Raw genomic sequence first — 17407 nt, 5'->3', positions numbered from 1 at the left:
ATTTCGAAAAAGCGAAGGTACCACTTTTTGTTCTTTTTAAAATCTTACATGTAAAAACTGAAATATGGCATTCACATGCTCTGGTTTCTCTTCATCCATCGAGTTAATCTTTCGCCTTTTACTAAAGATTACCGTGGAGAGGAACAATTTAATGAGCTTGACTCAATTTTTGGAACCCCATCCAACGGTGGGGTTATAAAACTAAGAAAAGAATTCGGGAAGATGGTGGGCGGAACTTTTCTATCCGGCTCTTGCCGCAGCTACGCTGTCGAAGGAGAGATAGATCTTATTTCTTCGTACCATCATTTTCTGCTCGAGCTGAATGAAAGAGACACGAGTCTCGCGCGATACTGAGGAGATGTTTTTCTCAAAGTCCACGCGCATGCGCCGCTCTCCTGTCTAGGGCTTCGCCGAAGAAAGAAACCCAATAAATAATTCAAAAACGGCTACCACTCTAATATATTTCTACTTCAAGCATAGTATATAAGAAAACTCTAACCAGTCCTCTAGTGTACTTGCTTCGGCAGTACATATACTAAAATTGGAACGATACAGAGAAGATTAGCATGGCCCCTGCGCAAGGATGACACGCAAAATCGTGAAGCGTTCCACATTTTTTGTCTTATTTCGTCGTTTAAAGAGAAACTTTTACTCTATGCTGGAAGCTTTTGACATCAGAAAACTCAGAGGTATGCTAGAAAGGGAAACGCCTACTTATTACTGAAAAGCTTTATTCGGTATTGTGAACAGCTTGCTTTCAATTTTTCCTCCTCTAATAAAGAAAGAGCAAGCAAAATGAATATAAATTTAGTTTTCCTTCAACGGAACAAAATCTACGATGCGGTACATAAAAAAAAAAAAAAAAAAAATTAATAAATAAAAGTATCGGTTATAAAAGTCTATTTTTTACTACTTTGTTTGGGGAAAGAAAAGTATCAGGGAACATTGTAGTCTCTTAAAAGTTCCAGCAAATATACAGAATTTGCAGTGTGCTCGACAAATGCAACTGAGATTAATTGCCCGTGTTGTTGGCTATCTCAAATCCTCATTAACCTCATCGTGAATTTCAGTCACCATCCGACACAACATTATTATTAGTACTTACAACTTTTACTTTTTAGATATCTACCACTGAAATTATGAGAGAAATGTTTGCATTATTTTGAAGGATCCTCCCCGTCCATAGCATAGCTGTGCTATGTTGGTTCCGTGGTAATGCTTCCAACTGCCGAGCAGTGGGTTTGAAGCCCGAGGATGGCATTATCATGCGACAAATAATTACATAAAAAGCAGACACGCAAATGACAATATTATTTCTCTCTCATTCGGCTTACTCTTTACGCCCACTTCAAACAAGTTTGCGTTGTTCAGGTAAGCTCGAATGAAGCGAATCTCAAGTAACGTATAGCTTTTTGCTCTATAAACTTATTTTAACAAGTCGCGCAATTTGAAGGGAGGACCGTGACGAAAAGAGTTACTATCTCCTTCATTTTTTTTTCTTCCGAAATAGAATCGCAAGCTAAAGAGAATAAATCCACATAGCGATACGAGGGGGCATTGCACGTTAATTAGATAGTGTGCGCAATTTCGAAAAAGCGAAGGTACCACTTTTTGTTCTTTTTAAAATCTTACATGTAAAAACTGAAATATGGCATTCACATGCTCTGGTTTCTCTTCATCCATCGAGTTAATCTTTCGCCTTTTACTAAAGATTACCGTGGAGAGGAACAATTTAATGAGCTTGACTCAATTTTTGGAACCCCATCCAACGGTGGGGTTATAAAACTAAGAAAAGAATTCGGGAAGATGGTGGGCGGAACTTTTCTATCCGGCTCTTGCCGCAGCTACGCTGTCGAAGGAGAGATAGATCTTATTTCTTCGTACCATCATTTTCTGCTCGAGCTGAATGAAAGAGACACGAGTCTCGCGCGATACTGAGGAGATGTTTTTCTCAAAGTCCACGCGCATGCGCCGCTCTCCTGTCTAGGGCTTCGCCGAAGAAAGAAACCCAATAAATAATTCAAAAACGGCTACCACTCTAATATATTTCTACTTCAAGCATAGTATATAAGAAAACTCTAACCAGTCCTCTAGTGTACTTGCTTCGGCAGTACATATACTAAAATTGGAACGATACAGAGAAGATTAGCATGGCCCCTGCGCAAGGATGACACGCAAAATCGTGAAGCGTTCCACATTTTTTGTCTTATTTCGTCGTTTAAAGAGAAACTTTTACTCTATGCTGGAAGCTTTTGACATCAGAAAACTCAGAGGTATGCTAGAAAGGGAAACGCCTACTTATTACTGAAAAGCTTTATTCGGTATTGTGAACAGCTTGCTTTCAATTTTTCCTCCTCTAATAAAGAAAGAGCAAGCAAAATGAATATAAATTTAGTTTTCCTTCAACGGAACAAAATCTACGATGCGGTACATAAAAAAAAAAAAAAAAAATTAATAAATAAAAGTATCGGTTATAAAAGTCTATTTTTTACTACTTTGTTTGGGGAAAGAAAAGTATCAGGGAACATTGTAGTCTCTTAAAAGTTCCAGCAAATATACAGAATTTGCAGTGTGCTCGACAAATGCAACTGAGATTAATTGCCCGTGTTGTTGGCTATCTCAAATCCTCATTAACCTCATCGTGAATTTCAGTCACCATCCGACACAACATTATTATTAGTACTTACAACTTTTACTTTTTAGATATCTACCACTGAAATTATGAGAGAAATGTTTGCATTATTTTGAAGGATCCTCCCCGTCCATAGCATAGCTGTGCTATGTTGGTTCCGTGGTAATGCTTCCAACTGCCGAGCAGTGGGTTTGAAGCCCGAGGATGGCATTATCATGCGACAAATAATTACATAAAAAGCAGACACGCAAATGACAATATTATTTCTCTCTCATTCGGCTTACTCTTTACGCCCACTTCAAACAAGTTTGCGTTGTTCAGGTAAGCTCGAATGAAGCGAATCTCAAGTAACGTATAGCTTTTTGCTCTATAAACTTATTTTAACAAGTCGCGCAATTTGAAGGGAGGACCGTGACGAAAAGAGTTACTATCTCCTTCATTTTTTTTCTTCCGAAATAGAATCGCAAGCTAAAGAGAATAAATCCACATAGCGATACGAGGGGGCATTGCACGTTAATTAGATAGTGTGCGCAATTTCGAAAAAGCGAAGGTACCACTTTTTGTTCTTTTTAAAATCTTACATGTAAAAACTGAAATATGGCATTCACATGCTCTGGTTTCTCTTCATCCATCGAGTTAATCTTTCGCCTTTTACTAAAGATTACCGTGGAGAGGAACAATTTAATGAGCTTGACTCAATTTTTGGAACCCCATCCAACGGTGGGGTTATAAAACTAAGAAAAGAATTCGGGAAGATGGTGGGCGGAACTTTTCTATCCGGCTCTTGCCGCAGCTACGCTGTCGAAGGAGAGATAGATCTTATTTCTTCGTACCATCATTTTCTGCTCGAGCTGAATGAAAGAGACACGAGTCTCGCGCGATACTGAGGAGATGTTTTTCTCAAAGTCCACGCGCATGCGCCGCTCTCCTGTCTAGGGCTTCGCCGAAGAAAGAAACCCAATAAATAATTCAAAAACGGCTACCACTCTAATATATTTCTACTTCAAGCATAGTATATAAGAAAACTCTAACCAGTCCTCTAGTGTACTTGCTTCGGCAGTACATATACTAAAATTGGAACGATACAGAGAAGATTAGCATGGCCCCTGCGCAAGGATGACACGCAAAATCGTGAAGCGTTCCACATTTTTTGTCTTATTTCGTCGTTTAAAGAGAAACTTTTACTCTATGCTGGAAGCTTTTGACATCAGAAAACTCAGAGGTATGCTAGAAAGGGAAACGCCTACTTATTACTGAAAAGCTTTATTCGGTATTGTGAACAGCTTGCTTTCAATTTTTCCTCCTCTAATAAAGAAAGAGCAAGCAAAATGAATATAAATTTAGTTTTCCTTCAACGGAACAAAATCTACGATGCGGTACATAAAAAAAAAAAAAAAAAAATTAATAAATAAAAGTATCGGTTATAAAAGTCTATTTTTTACTACTTTGTTTGGGGAAAGAAAAGTATCAGGGAACATTGTAGTCTCTTAAAAGTTCCAGCAAATATACAGAATTTGCAGTGTGCTCGACAAATGCAACTGAGATTAATTGCCCGTGTTGTTGGCTATCTCAAATCCTCATTAACCTCATCGTGAATTTCAGTCACCATCCGACACAACATTATTATTAGTACTTACAACTTTTACTTTTTAGATATCTACCACTGAAATTATGAGAGAAATGTTTGCATTATTTTGAAGGATCCTCCCCGTCCATAGCATAGCTGTGCTATGTTGGTTCCGTGGTAATGCTTCCAACTGCCGAGCAGTGGGTTTGAAGCCCGAGGATGGCATTATCATGCGACAAATAATTACATAAAAAGCAGACACGCAAATGACAATATTATTTCTCTCTCATTCGGCTTACTCTTTACGCCCACTTCAAACAAGTTTGCGTTGTTCAGGTAAGCTCGAATGAAGCGAATCTCAAGTAACGTATAGCTTTTTGCTCTATAAACTTATTTTAACAAGTCGCGCAATTTGAAGGGAGGACCGTGACGAAAAGAGTTACTATCTCCTTCATTTTTTTTTTCTTCCGAAATAGAATCGCAAGCTAAAGAGAATAAATCCACATAGCGATACGAGGGGGCATTGCACGTTAATTAGATAGTGTGCGCAATTTCGAAAAAGCGAAGGTACCACTTTTTGTTCTTTTTAAAATCTTACATGTAAAAACTGAAATATGGCATTCACATGCTCTGGTTTCTCTTCATCCATCGAGTTAATCTTTCGCCTTTTACTAAAGATTACCGTGGAGAGGAACAATTTAATGAGCTTGACTCAATTTTTGGAACCCCATCCAACGGTGGGGTTATAAAACTAAGAAAAGAATTCGGGAAGATGGTGGGCGGAACTTTTCTATCCGGCTCTTGCCGCAGCTACGCTGTCGAAGGAGAGATAGATCTTATTTCTTCGTACCATCATTTTCTGCTCGAGCTGAATGAAAGAGACACGAGTCTCGCGCGATACTGAGGAGATGTTTTTCTCAAAGTCCACGCGCATGCGCCGCTCTCCTGTCTAGGGCTTCGCCGAAGAAAGAAACCCAATAAATAATTCAAAAACGGCTACCACTCTAATATATTTCTACTTCAAGCATAGTATATAAGAAAACTCTAACCAGTCCTCTAGTGTACTTGCTTCGGCAGTACATATACTAAAATTGGAACGATACAGAGAAGATTAGCATGGACCCTGCGCAAGGATGACACGCAAAATCGTGAAGCGTTCCACATTTTTTGTCTTATTTCGTCGTTTAAAGAGAAACTTTTACTCTATGCTGGAAGCTTTTGACATCAGAAAACTCAGAGGTATGCTAGAAAGGGAAACGCCTACTTATTACTGAAAAGCTTTATTCGGTATTGTGAACAGCTTGCTTTCAATTTTTCCTCCTCTAATAAAGAAAGAGCAAGCAAAATGAATATAAATTTAGTTTTCCTTCAACGGAACAAAATCTACGATGCGGTACATAAAAAAAAAAAAAAAAAATTAATAAATAAAAGTATCGGTTATAAAAGTCTATTTTTTACTACTTTGTTTGGGGAAAGAAAAGTATCAGGGAACATTGTAGTCTCTTAAAAGTTCCAGCAAATATACAGAATTTGCAGTGTGCTCGACAAATGCAACTGAGATTAATTGCCCGTGTTGTTGGCTATCTCAAATCCTCATTAACCTCATCGTGAATTTCAGTCACCATCCGACACAACATTATTATTAGTACTTACAACTTTTACTTTTTAGATATCTACCACTGAAATTATGAGAGAAATGTTTGCATTATTTTGAAGGATCCTCCCCGTCCATAGCATAGCTGTGCTATGTTGGTTCCGTGGTAATGCTTCCAACTGCCGAGCAGTGGGTTTGAAGCCCGAGGATGGCATTATCATGCGACAAATAATTACATAAAAAGCAGACACGCAAATGACAATATTATTTCTCTCTCATTCGGCTTACTCTTTACGCCCACTTCAAACAAGTTTGCGTTGTTCAGGTAAGCTCGAATGAAGCGAATCTCAAGTAACGTATAGCTTTTTGCTCTATAAACTTATTTTAACAAGTCGCGCAATTTGAAGGGAGGACCGTGACGAAAAGAGTTACTATCTCCTTCATTTTTTTTTCTTCCGAAATAGAATCGCAAGCTAAAGAGAATAAATCCACATAGCGATACGAGGGGGCATTGCACGTTAATTAGATAGTGTGCGCAATTTCGAAAAAGCGAAGGTACCACTTTTTGTTCTTTTTAAAATCTTACATGTAAAAACTGAAATATGGCATTCACATGCTCTGGTTTCTCTTCATCCATCGAGTTAATCTTTCGCCTTTTACTAAAGATTACCGTGGAGAGGAACAATTTAATGAGCTTGACTCAATTTTTGGAACCCCATCCAACGGTGGGGTTATAAAACTAAGAAAAGAATTCGGGAAGATGGTGGGCGGAACTTTTCTATCCGGCTCTTGCCGCAGCTACGCTGTCGAAGGAGAGATAGATCTTATTTCTTCGTACCATCATTTTCTGCTCGAGCTGAATGAAAGAGACACGAGTCTCGCGCGATACTGAGGAGATGTTTTTCTCAAAGTCCACGCGCATGCGCCGCTCTCCTGTCTAGGGCTTCGCCGAAGAAAGAAACCCAATAAATAATTCAAAAACGGCTACCACTCTAATATATTTCTACTTCAAGCATAGTATATAAGAAAACTCTAACCAGTCCTCTAGTGTACTTGCTTCGGCAGTACATATACTAAAATTGGAACGATACAGAGAAGATTAGCATGGCCCCTGCGCAAGGATGACACGCAAAATCGTGAAGCGTTCCACATTTTTTGTCTTATTTCGTCGTTTAAAGAGAAACTTTTACTCTATGCTGGAAGCTTTTGACATCAGAAAACTCAGAGGTATGCTAGAAAGGGAAACGCCTACTTATTACTGAAAAGCTTTATTCGGTATTGTGAACAGCTTGCTTTCAATTTTTCCTCCTCTAATAAAGAAAGAGCAAGCAAAATGAATATAAATTTAGTTTTCCTTCAACGGAACAAAATCTACGATGCGGTACATAAAAAAAAAAAAAAAAATTAATAAATAAAAGTATCGGTTATAAAAGTCTATTTTTTACTACTTTGTTTGGGGAAAGAAAAGTATCAGGGAACATTGTAGTCTCTTAAAAGTTCCAGCAAATATACAGAATTTGCAGTGTGCTCGACAAATGCAACTGAGATTAATTGCCCGTGTTGTTGGCTATCTCAAATCCTCATTAACCTCATCGTGAATTTCAGTCACCATCCGACACAACATTATTATTAGTACTTACAACTTTTACTTTTTAGATATCTACCACTGAAATTATGAGAGAAATGTTTGCATTATTTTGAAGGATCCTCCCCGTCCATAGCATAGCTGTGCTATGTTGGTTCCGTGGTAATGCTTCCAACTGCCGAGCAGTGGGTTTGAAGCCCGAGGATGGCATTATCATGCGACAAATAATTACATAAAAAGCAGACACGCAAATGACAATATTATTTCTCTCTCATTCGGCTTACTCTTTACGCCCACTTCAAACAAGTTTGCGTTGTTCAGGTAAGCTCGAATGAAGCGAATCTCAAGTAACGTATAGCTTTTTGCTCTATAAACTTATTTTAACAAGTCGCGCAATTTGAAGGGAGGACCGTGACGAAAAGAGTTACTATCTCCTTCATTTTTTTTTCTTCCGAAATAGAATCGCAAGCTAAAGAGAATAAATCCACATAGCGATACGAGGGGGCATTGCACGTTAATTAGATAGTGTGCGCAATTTCGAAAAAGCGAAGGTACCACTTTTTGTTCTTTTTAAAATCTTACATGTAAAAACTGAAATATGGCATTCACATGCTCTGGTTTCTCTTCATCCATCGAGTTAATCTTTCGCCTTTTACTAAAGATTACCGTGGAGAGGAACAATTTAATGAGCTTGACTCAATTTTTGGAACCCCATCCAACGGTGGGGTTATAAAACTAAGAAAAGAATTCGGGAAGATGGTGGGCGGAACTTTTCTATCCGGCTCTTGCCGCAGCTACGCTGTCGAAGGAGAGATAGATCTTATTTCTCCGTACCATCATTTTCTGCTCGAGCTGAATGAAAGAGACACGAGTCTCGCGCGATACTGAGGAGATGTTTTTCTCAAAGTCCACGCGCATGCGCCGCTCTCCTGTCTAGGGCTTCGCCGAAGAAAGAAACCCAATAAATAATTCAAAAACGGCTACCACTCTAATATATTTCTACTTCAAGCATAGTATATAAGAAAACTCTAACCAGTCCTCTAGTGTACTTGCTTCGGCAGTACATATACTAAAATTGGAACGATACAGAGAAGATTAGCATGGCCCCTGCGCAAGGATGACACGCAAAATCGTGAAGCGTTCCACATTTTTTGTCTTATTTCGTCGTTTAAAGAGAAACTTTTACTCTATGCTGGAAGCTTTTGACATAAGAAAACTCAGAGGTATGCTAGAAAGGGAAACGCCTACTTATTACTGAAAAGCTTTATTCGGTATTGTGAACAGCTTGCTTTCAATTTTTCCTCCTCTAATAAAGAAAGAGCAAGCAAAATGAATATAAATTTAGTTTTCCTTCAACGGAACAAAATCTACGATGCGGTACATAAAAAAAAAAAAAAATTAATAAATAAAAGTATCGGTTATAAAAGTCTATTTTTTACTACTTTGTTTGGGGAAAGAAAAGTATCAGGGAACATTGTAGTCTCTTAAAAGTTCCAGCAAATATACAGAATTTGCAGTGTGCTCGACAAATGCAACTGAGATTAATTGCCCGTGTTGTTGGCTATCTCAAATCCTCATTAACCTCATCGTGAATTTCAGTCACCATCCGACACAACATTATTATTAGTACTTACAGCTTTTACTTTTTAGATATCTACCACTGAAATTATGAGAGAAATGTTTGCATTATTTTGAAGGATCCTCCCCGTCCATAGCATAGCTGTGCTATGTTGGTTCCGTGGTAATGCTTCCAACTGCCGAGCAGTGGGTTTGAAGCCCGAGGATGGCATTATCATGCGACAAATAATTACATAAAAAGCAGACACGCAAATGACAATATTATTTCTCTCTCATTCGGCTTACTCTTTACGCCCACTTCAAACAAGTTTGCGTTGTTCAGGTAAGCTCGAATGAAGCGAATCTCAAGTAACGTATAGCTTTTTGCTCTATAAACTTATTTTAACAAGTCGCGCAATTTGAAGGGAGGACCGTGACGAAAAGAGTTACTATCTCCTTCATTTTTTTTTCTTCCGAAATAGAATCGCAAGCTAAAGAGAATAAATCCACATAGCGATACGAGGGGGCATTGCACGTTAATTAGATAGTGTGCGCAATTTCGAAAAAGCGAAGGTACCACTTTTTGTTCTTTTTAAAATCTTACATGTAAAAACTGAAATATGGCATTCACATGCTCTGGTTTCTCTTCATCCATCGAGTTAATCTTTCGCCTTTTACTAAAGATTACCGTGGAGAGGAACAATTTAATGAGCTTGACTCAATTTTTGGAACCCCATCCAACGGTGGGGTTATAAAACTAAGAAAAGAATTCGGGAAGATGGTGGGCGGAACTTTTCTATCCGGCTCTTGCCGCAGCTACGCTGTCGAAGGAGAGATAGATCTTATTTCTTCGTACCATCATTTTCTGCTCGAGCTGAATGAAAGAGACACGAGTCTCGCGCGATACTGAGGAGATGTTTTTCTCAAAGTCCACGCGCATGCGCCGCTCTCCTGTCTAGGGCTTCGCCGAAGAAAGAAACCCAATAAATAATTCAAAAACGGCTACCACTCTAATATATTTCTACTTCAAGCATAGTATATAAGAAAACTCTAACCAGTCCTCTAGTGTACTTGCTTCGGCAGTACATATACTAAAATTGGAACGATACAGAGAAGATTAGCATGGCCCCTGCGCAAGGATGACACGCAAAATCGTGAAGCGTTCCACATTTTTTGTCTTATTTCGTCGTTTAAAGAGAAACTTTTACTCTATGCTGGAAGCTTTTGACATCAGAAAACTCAGAGGTATGCTAGAAAGGGAAACGCCTACTTATTACTGAAAAGCTTTATTCGGTATTGTGAACAGCTTGCTTTCAATTTTTCCTCCTCTAATAAAGAAAGAGCAAGCAAAATGAATATAAATTTAGTTTTCCTTCAACGGAACAAAATCTACGATGCGGTACATAAAAAAAAAAAAAAAAAATTAATAAATAAAAGTATCGGTTATAAAAGTCTATTTTTTACTACTTTGTTTGGGGAAAGAAAAGTATCAGGGAACATTGTAGTCTCTTAAAAGTTCCAGCAAATATACAGAATTTGCAGTGTGCTCGACAAATGCAACTGAGATTAATTGCCCGTGTTGTTGGCTATCTCAAATCCTCATTAACCTCATCGTGAATTTCAGTCACCATCCGACACAACATTATTATTAGTACTTACAACTTTTACTTTTTAGATATCTACCACTGAAATTATGAGAGAAATGTTTGCATTATTTTGAAGGATCCTCCCCGTCCATAGCATAGCTGTGCTATGTTGGTTCCGTGGTAATGCTTCCAACTGCCGAGCAGTGGGTTTGAAGCCCGAGGATGGCATTATCATGCGACAAATAATTACATAAAAAGCAGACACGCAAATGACAATATTATTTCTCTCTCATTCGGCTTACTCTTTACGCCCACTTCAAACAAGTTTGCGTTGTTCAGGTAAGCTCGAATGAAGCGAATCTCAAGTAACGTATAGCTTTTTGCTCTATAAACTTATTTTAACAAGTCGCGCAATTTGAAGGGAGGACCGTGACGAAAAGAGTTACTATCTCCTTCATTTTTTTTTCTTCCGAAATAGAATCGCAAGCTAAAGAGAATAAATCCACATAGCGATACGAGGAGGCATTGCACGTTAATTAGATAGTGTGCGCAATTTCGAAAAAGCGAAGGTACCACTTTTTGTTCTTTTTAAAATCTTACATGTAAAAACTGAAATATGGCATTCACATGCTCTGGTTTCTCTTCATCCATCGAGTTAATCTTTCGCCTTTTACTAAAGATTACCGTGGAGAGGAACAATTTAATGAGCTTGACTCAATTTTTGGAACCCCATCCAACGGTGGGGTTATAAAACTAAGAAAAGAATTCGGGAAGATGGTGGGCAGAACTTTTCTATCCGGCTCTTGCCGCAGCTACGCTGTCGAAGGAGAGATAGATCTTATTTCTTCGTACCATCATTTTCTGCTCGAGCTGAATGAAAGAGACACGAGTCTCGCGCGATACTGAGGAGATGTTTTTCTCAAAGTCCACGCGCATGCGCCGCTCTCCTGTCTAGGGCTTCGCCGAAGAAAGAAACCCAATAAATAATTCAAAAACGGCTACCACTCTAATATATTTCTACTTCAAGCATAGTATATAAGAAAACTCTAACCAGTCCTCTAGTGTACTTGCTTCGGCAGTACATATACTAAAATTGGAACGATACAGAGAAGATTAGCATGGCCCCTGCGCAAGGATGACACGCAAAATCGTGAAGCGTTCCACATTTTTTGTCTTATTTCGTCGTTTAAAGAGAAACTTTTACTCTATGCTGGAAGCTTTTGACATCAGAAAACTCAGAGGTATGCTAGAAAGGGAAACGCCTACTTATTACTGAAAAGCTTTATTCGGTATTGTGAACAGCTTGCTTTCAATTTTTCCTCCTCTAATAAAGAAAGAGCAAGCAAAATGAATATAAATTTAGTTTTCCTTCAACGGAACAAAATCTACGATGCGGTACATAAAAAAAAAAAAATTAATAAATAAAAGTATCGGTTATAAAAGTCTATTTTTTACTACTTTGTTTGGGGAAAGAAAAGTATCAGGGAACATTGTAGTCTCTTAAAAGTTCCAGCAAATATACAGAATTTGCAGTGTGCTCGACAAATGCAACTGAGATTAATTGCCCGTGTTGTTGGCTATCTAAAATCCTCATTAACCTCATCGTGAATTTCAGTCACCATCCGACACAACATTATTATTAGTACTTACAACTTTTACTTTTTAGATATCTACCACTGAAATTATGAGAGAAATGTTTGCATTATTTTGAAGGATCCTCCCCGTCCATAGCATAGCTGTGCTATGTTGGTTCCGTGGTAATGCTTCCAACTGCCGAGCAGTGGGTTTGAAGCCCGAGGATGGCATTATCATGCGACAAATAATTACATAAAAAGCAGACACGCAAATGACAATATTATTTCTCTCTCATTCGGCTTACTCTTTACGCCCACTTCAAACAAGTTTGCGTTGTTCAGGTAAGCTCGAATGAAGCGAATCTCAAGTAACGTATAGCTTTTTGCTCTATAAACTTATTTTAACAAGTCGCGCAATTTGAAGGGAGGACCGTGACGAAAAGAGTTACTATCTCCTTCATTTTTTTTCTTCCGAAATAGAATCGCAAGCTAAAGAGAATAAATCCACATAGCGATACGAGGGGGCATTGCACGTTAATTAGATAGTGTGCGCAATTTCGAAAAAGCGAAGGTACCACTTTTTGTTCTTTTTAAAATCTTACATGTAAAAACTGAAATATGGCATTCACATGCTCTGGTTTCTCTTCATCCATCGAGTTAATCTTTCGCCTTTTACTAAAGATTACCGTGGAGAGGAACAATTTAATGAGCTTGACTCAATTTTTGGAACCCCATCCAACGGTGGGGTTATAAAACTAAGAAAAGAATTCGGGAAGATGGTGGGCGGAACTTTTCTATCCGGCTCTTGCCGCAGCTACGCTGTCGAAGGAGAGATAGATCTTATTTCTTCGTACCATCATTTTCTGCTCGAGCTGAATGAAAGAGACACGAGTCTCGCGCGATACTGAGGAGATGTTTTTCTCAAAGTCCACGCGCATGCGCCGCTCTCCTGTCTAGGGCTTCGCCGAAGAAAGAAACCCAATAAATAATTCAAAAACGGCTACCACTCTAATATATTTCTACTTCAAGCATAGTATATAAGAAAACTCTAACCAGTCCTCTAGTGTACTTGCTTCGGCAGTACATATACTAAAATTGGAACGATACAGAGAAGATTAGCATGGCCCCTGCGCAAGGATGACACGCAAAATCGTGAAGCGTTCCACATTTTTTGTCTTATTTCGTCGTTTAAAGAGAAACTTTTACTCTATGCTGGAAGCTTTTGACATCAGAAAACTCAGAGGTATGCTAGAAAGGGAAACGCCTACTTATTACTGAAAAGCTTTATTCGGTATTGTGAACAGCTTGCTTTCAATTTTTCCTCCTCTAATAAAGAAAGAGCAAGCAAAATGAATATAAATTTAGTTTTCCTTCAACGGAACAAAATCTACGATGCGGTACATAAAAAAAAAAAAAAAAATTAATAAATAAAAGTATCGGTTATAAAAGTCTATTTTTTACTACTTTGTTTGGGGAAAGAAAAGTATCAGGGAACATTGTAGTCTCTTAAAAGTTCCAGCAAATATACAGAATTTGCAGTGTGCTCGACAAATGCAACTGAGATTAATTGCCCGTGTTGTTGGCTATCTCAAATCCTCATTAACCTCATCGTGAATTTCAGTCACCATCCGACACAACATTATTATTAGTACTTACAACTTTTACTTTTTAGATATCTACCACTGAAATTATGAGAGAAATGTTTGCATTATTTTGAAGGATCCTCCCCGTCCATAGCATAGCTGTGCTATGTTGGTTCCGTGGTAATGCTTCCAACTGCCGAGCAGTGGGTTTGAAGCCCGAGGATGGCATTATCATGCGACAAATAATTACATAAAAAGCAGACACGCAAATGACAATATTATTTCTCTCTCATTCGGCTTACTCTTTACGCCCACTTCAAACAAGTTTGCGTTGTTCAGGTAAGCTCGAATGAAGCGAATCTCAAGTAACGTATAGCTTTTTGCTCTATAAACTTATTTTAACAAGTCGCGCAATTTGAAGGGAGGACCGTGACGAAAAGAGTTACTATCTCCTTCATTTTTTTTTTCTTCCGAAATAGAATCGCAAGCTAAAGAGAATAAATCCACATAGCGATACGAGGGGGCATTGCACGTTAATTAGATAGTGTGCGCAATTTCGAAAAAGCGAAGGTACCACTTTTTGTTCTTTTTAAAATCTTACATGTAAAAACTGAAATATGGCATTCACATGCTCTGGTTTCTCTTCATCCATCGAGTTAATCTTTCGCCTTTTACTAAAGATTACCGTGGAGAGGAACAATTTAATGAGCTTGACTCAATTTTTGGAACCCCATCCAACGGTGGGGTTATAAAACTAAGAAAAGAATTCGGGAAGATGGTGGGCGGAACTTTTCTATCCGGCTCTTGCCGCAGCTACGCTGTCGAAGGAGAGATAGATCTTATTTCTTCGTACCATCATTTTCTGCTCGAGCTGAATGAAAGAGACACGAGTCTCGCGCGATACTGAGGAGATGTTTTTCTCAAAGTCCACGCGCATGCGCCGCTCTCCTGTCTAGGGCTTCGCCGAAGAAAGAAACCCAATAAATAATTCAAAAACGGCTACCACTCTAATATATTTCTACTTCAAGCATAGTATATAAGAAAACTCTAACCAGTCCTCTAGTGTACTTGCTTCGGCAGTACATATACTAAAATTGGAACGATACAGAGAAGATTAGCATGGCCCCTGCGCAAGGATGACACGCAAAATCGTGAAGCGTTCCACATTTTTTGTCTTATTTCGTCGTTTAAAGAGAAACTTTTACTCTATGCTGGAAGCTTTTGACATCAGAAAACTCAGAGGTATGCTAGAAAGGGAAACGCCTACTTATTACTGAAAAGCTTTATTCGGTATTGTGAACAGCTTGCTTTCAATTTTTCCTCCTCTAATAAAGAAAGAGCAAGCAAAATGAATATAAATTTAGTTTTCCTTCAACGGAACAAAATCTACGATGCGGTACATAAAAAAAAAAAAAAAAAATTAATAAATAAAAGTATCGGTTATAAAAGTCTATTTTTTACTACTTTGTTTGGGGAAAGAAAAGTATCAGGGAACATTGTAGTCTCTTAAAAGTTCCAGCAAATATACAGAATTTGCAGTGTGCTCGACAAATGCAACTGAGATTAATTGCCCGTGTTGTTGGCTATCTCAAATCCTCATTAACCTCATCGTGAATTTCAGTCACCATCCGACACAACATTATTATTAGTACTTACAACTTTTACTTTTTAGATATCTACCACTGAAATTATGAGAGAAATGTTTGCATTATTTTGAAGGATCCTCCCCGTCCATAGCATAGCTGTGCTATGTTGGTTCCGTGGTAATGCTTCCAACTGCCGAGCAGTGGGTTTGAAGCCCGAGGATGGCATTATCATGCGACAAATAATTACATAAAAAGCAGACACGCAAATGACAATATTATTTCTCTCTCATTCGGCTTACTCTTTACGCCCACTTCAAACAAGTTTGCGTTGTTCATGTAAGCTCGAATGAAGCGAATCTCAAGTAACGTATAGCTTTTTGCTCTATAAACTTATTTTAACAAGTCGCGCAATTTGAAGGGAGGACCGTGACGAAAAGAGTTACTATCTCCTTCATTTTTTTTTTCTTCCGAAATAGAATCGCAAGCTAAAGAGAATAAATCCACATAGCGATACGAGGGGGCATTGCACGTTAATTAGATAGTGTGCGCAATTTCGAAAAAGCGAAGGTACCACTTTTTGTTCTTTTTAAAATCTTACATGTAAAAACTGAAATATGGCATTCACATGCTCTGGTTTCACTTCATCCATCGAGTTAATCTTTCGCCTTTTACTAAAGATTACCGTGGAGAGGAACAATTTAATGAGCTTGACTCAATTTTTGGAACCCCATCCAACGGTGGGGTTATAAAACTAAGAAAAGAATTCGGGAAGATGGTGGGCGGAACTTTTCTATCCGGCTCTTGCCGCAGCTACGCTGTCGAAGGAGAGATAGATCTTATTTCTTCGTACCATCATTTTCTGCTCGAGCTGAATGAAAGAGACACGAGTCTCGCGCGATACTGAGGAGATGTTTTTCTCAAAGTCCACGCGCATGCGCCGCTCTCCTGTCTAGGGCTTCGCCGAAGAAAGAAACCCAATAAATAATTCAAAAACGGCTACCACTCTAATATATTTCTACTTCAAGCATAGTATATAAGAAAACTCTAACCAGTCCTCTAGTGTACTTGCTTCGGCAGTACATATACTAAAATTGGAACGATACAGAGAAGATTAGCATGGCCCCTGCGCAAGGATGACACGCAAAATCGTGAAGCGTTCCACATTTTTTGTCTTATTTCGTCGTTTAAAGAGAAACTTTTACTCTATGCTGGAAGCTTTTGACATCAGAAAACTCAGAGGTATGCTAGAAAGGGAAACGCCTACTTATTACTGAAAAGCTTTATTCGGTATTGTGAACAGCTTGCTTTCAATTTTTCCTCCTCTAATAAAGAAAGAGCAAGCAAAATGAATATAAATTTAGTTTTCCATCAACGGAACAAAATCTACGATGCGGTACATAAAAAAAAAAAATTAATAAATAAAAGTATCGGTTATAAAAGTCTATTTTTTACTACTTTGTTTGGGGAAAGAAAAGTATCAGGGAACATTGTAGTCTCTTAAAAGTTCCAGCAAATATACAGAATTTGCAGTGTGCTCGACAAATGCAACTGAGATTAATTGCCCGTGTTGTTGGCTATCTCAAATCCTCATTAACCTCATCGTGAATTTCAGTCACCATCCGACACAACATTATTATTAGTACTTACAACTTTTACTTTTTAGATATCTACCACTGAAATTATGAGAGAAATGTTTGCATTATTTTGAAGGATCCTCCCCGTCCATAGCATAGCTGTGCTATGTTGGTTCCGTGGTAATGCTTCCAACTGCCGAGCAGTGGGTTTGAAGCCCGAGGATGGCATTATCATGCGACAAATAATTACATAAAAAGCAGACACGCAAATGACAATATTATTTCTCTCTCATTCGGCTTACTCTTTACGCCCACTTCAAACAAGTTTGCGTTGTTCAGGTAAGCTCGAATGAAGCGAATCTCAAGTAACGTATAGCTTTTTGCTCTATAAACTTATTTTAACAAGTCGCGCAATTTGAAGGGAGGACCGTGACGAAAAGAGTTACTATCTCCTTCATTTTTTTTTTCTTCCGAAATAGAATCGCAAGCTAAAGAGAATAAATCCACATAGCGATACGAGGGGGCATTGCACGTTAATTAGATAGTGTGCGCAATTTCGAAAAAGCGAA

General features: G+C 38.4%; 22 non-coding genes across 22 annotated transcripts; all 22 read left to right on the top strand.

Annotated features, from left to right (window-relative positions):
* The first annotated feature begins 75 nt into the window (after positions 1-75).
* Positions 76-194, top strand: LOC147815147 (U5 spliceosomal RNA). The gene has a single exon (XR_015432150.1). It is a non-coding gene; the product is annotated as a U5 spliceosomal RNA (small nuclear RNA).
* Positions 195-511: 317 nt separating this feature from the next.
* LOC147815146 (U6 spliceosomal RNA) lies at positions 512-618 on the top strand. Its single transcript, XR_015432007.1, has one exon. It is a non-coding gene; the product is annotated as a U6 spliceosomal RNA (small nuclear RNA).
* Positions 619-1659: 1041 nt separating this feature from the next.
* On the top strand, positions 1660-1778 carry LOC147815145 (U5 spliceosomal RNA). Its single transcript, XR_015432149.1, has one exon. It is a non-coding gene; the product is annotated as a U5 spliceosomal RNA (small nuclear RNA).
* Positions 1779-2095: 317 nt separating this feature from the next.
* On the top strand, positions 2096-2202 carry LOC147815144 (U6 spliceosomal RNA). The gene has a single exon (XR_015432006.1). It is a non-coding gene; the product is annotated as a U6 spliceosomal RNA (small nuclear RNA).
* A 1038-nt stretch (positions 2203-3240) lies between these two features.
* LOC147815143 (U5 spliceosomal RNA) lies at positions 3241-3359 on the top strand. The gene has a single exon (XR_015432148.1). It is a non-coding gene; the product is annotated as a U5 spliceosomal RNA (small nuclear RNA).
* Positions 3360-3676: 317 nt separating this feature from the next.
* On the top strand, positions 3677-3783 carry LOC147815142 (U6 spliceosomal RNA). Its single transcript, XR_015432005.1, has one exon. It is a non-coding gene; the product is annotated as a U6 spliceosomal RNA (small nuclear RNA).
* Positions 3784-4824: 1041 nt separating this feature from the next.
* On the top strand, positions 4825-4943 carry LOC147815141 (U5 spliceosomal RNA). Its single transcript, XR_015432147.1, has one exon. It is a non-coding gene; the product is annotated as a U5 spliceosomal RNA (small nuclear RNA).
* Positions 4944-5260: 317 nt separating this feature from the next.
* LOC147815140 (U6 spliceosomal RNA) lies at positions 5261-5367 on the top strand. The gene has a single exon (XR_015432025.1). It is a non-coding gene; the product is annotated as a U6 spliceosomal RNA (small nuclear RNA).
* Positions 5368-6406: 1039 nt separating this feature from the next.
* On the top strand, positions 6407-6525 carry LOC147815139 (U5 spliceosomal RNA). Its single transcript, XR_015432146.1, has one exon. It is a non-coding gene; the product is annotated as a U5 spliceosomal RNA (small nuclear RNA).
* A 317-nt stretch (positions 6526-6842) lies between these two features.
* LOC147815138 (U6 spliceosomal RNA) lies at positions 6843-6949 on the top strand. Its single transcript, XR_015432004.1, has one exon. It is a non-coding gene; the product is annotated as a U6 spliceosomal RNA (small nuclear RNA).
* A 1038-nt stretch (positions 6950-7987) lies between these two features.
* Positions 7988-8106, top strand: LOC147815137 (U5 spliceosomal RNA). Its single transcript, XR_015432145.1, has one exon. It is a non-coding gene; the product is annotated as a U5 spliceosomal RNA (small nuclear RNA).
* Positions 8107-8423: 317 nt separating this feature from the next.
* Positions 8424-8530, top strand: LOC147815136 (U6 spliceosomal RNA). Its single transcript, XR_015432003.1, has one exon. It is a non-coding gene; the product is annotated as a U6 spliceosomal RNA (small nuclear RNA).
* Positions 8531-9566: 1036 nt separating this feature from the next.
* Positions 9567-9685, top strand: LOC147815135 (U5 spliceosomal RNA). Its single transcript, XR_015432144.1, has one exon. It is a non-coding gene; the product is annotated as a U5 spliceosomal RNA (small nuclear RNA).
* Positions 9686-10002: 317 nt separating this feature from the next.
* On the top strand, positions 10003-10109 carry LOC147815134 (U6 spliceosomal RNA). The gene has a single exon (XR_015432002.1). It is a non-coding gene; the product is annotated as a U6 spliceosomal RNA (small nuclear RNA).
* A 1039-nt stretch (positions 10110-11148) lies between these two features.
* LOC147815133 (U5 spliceosomal RNA) lies at positions 11149-11267 on the top strand. Its single transcript, XR_015432142.1, has one exon. It is a non-coding gene; the product is annotated as a U5 spliceosomal RNA (small nuclear RNA).
* A 317-nt stretch (positions 11268-11584) lies between these two features.
* Positions 11585-11691, top strand: LOC147815132 (U6 spliceosomal RNA). Its single transcript, XR_015432000.1, has one exon. It is a non-coding gene; the product is annotated as a U6 spliceosomal RNA (small nuclear RNA).
* A 1033-nt stretch (positions 11692-12724) lies between these two features.
* Positions 12725-12843, top strand: LOC147815131 (U5 spliceosomal RNA). The gene has a single exon (XR_015432141.1). It is a non-coding gene; the product is annotated as a U5 spliceosomal RNA (small nuclear RNA).
* Positions 12844-13160: 317 nt separating this feature from the next.
* LOC147815130 (U6 spliceosomal RNA) lies at positions 13161-13267 on the top strand. Its single transcript, XR_015431999.1, has one exon. It is a non-coding gene; the product is annotated as a U6 spliceosomal RNA (small nuclear RNA).
* A 1039-nt stretch (positions 13268-14306) lies between these two features.
* Positions 14307-14425, top strand: LOC147815129 (U5 spliceosomal RNA). Its single transcript, XR_015432140.1, has one exon. It is a non-coding gene; the product is annotated as a U5 spliceosomal RNA (small nuclear RNA).
* A 317-nt stretch (positions 14426-14742) lies between these two features.
* On the top strand, positions 14743-14849 carry LOC147815128 (U6 spliceosomal RNA). The gene has a single exon (XR_015431998.1). It is a non-coding gene; the product is annotated as a U6 spliceosomal RNA (small nuclear RNA).
* A 1040-nt stretch (positions 14850-15889) lies between these two features.
* Positions 15890-16008, top strand: LOC147815127 (U5 spliceosomal RNA). The gene has a single exon (XR_015432164.1). It is a non-coding gene; the product is annotated as a U5 spliceosomal RNA (small nuclear RNA).
* A 317-nt stretch (positions 16009-16325) lies between these two features.
* On the top strand, positions 16326-16432 carry LOC147815126 (U6 spliceosomal RNA). Its single transcript, XR_015431997.1, has one exon. It is a non-coding gene; the product is annotated as a U6 spliceosomal RNA (small nuclear RNA).
* The last annotated feature ends 975 nt before the right edge of the window (positions 16433-17407 follow it).

Source organism: Parasteatoda tepidariorum, chromosome 2 (assembly GCF_982258835.1).
Source record: "Parasteatoda tepidariorum strain Cologne lab strain chromosome 2, Ptep-v5.0, whole genome shotgun sequence".
Classification (NCBI taxonomy): Eukaryota; Metazoa; Arthropoda; class Arachnida; order Araneae; family Theridiidae; genus Parasteatoda; species Parasteatoda tepidariorum.
The sequence above is the reverse complement of the archived record's forward strand: the minus strand, read 5'-3'. Positions and strand labels throughout refer to the sequence as shown.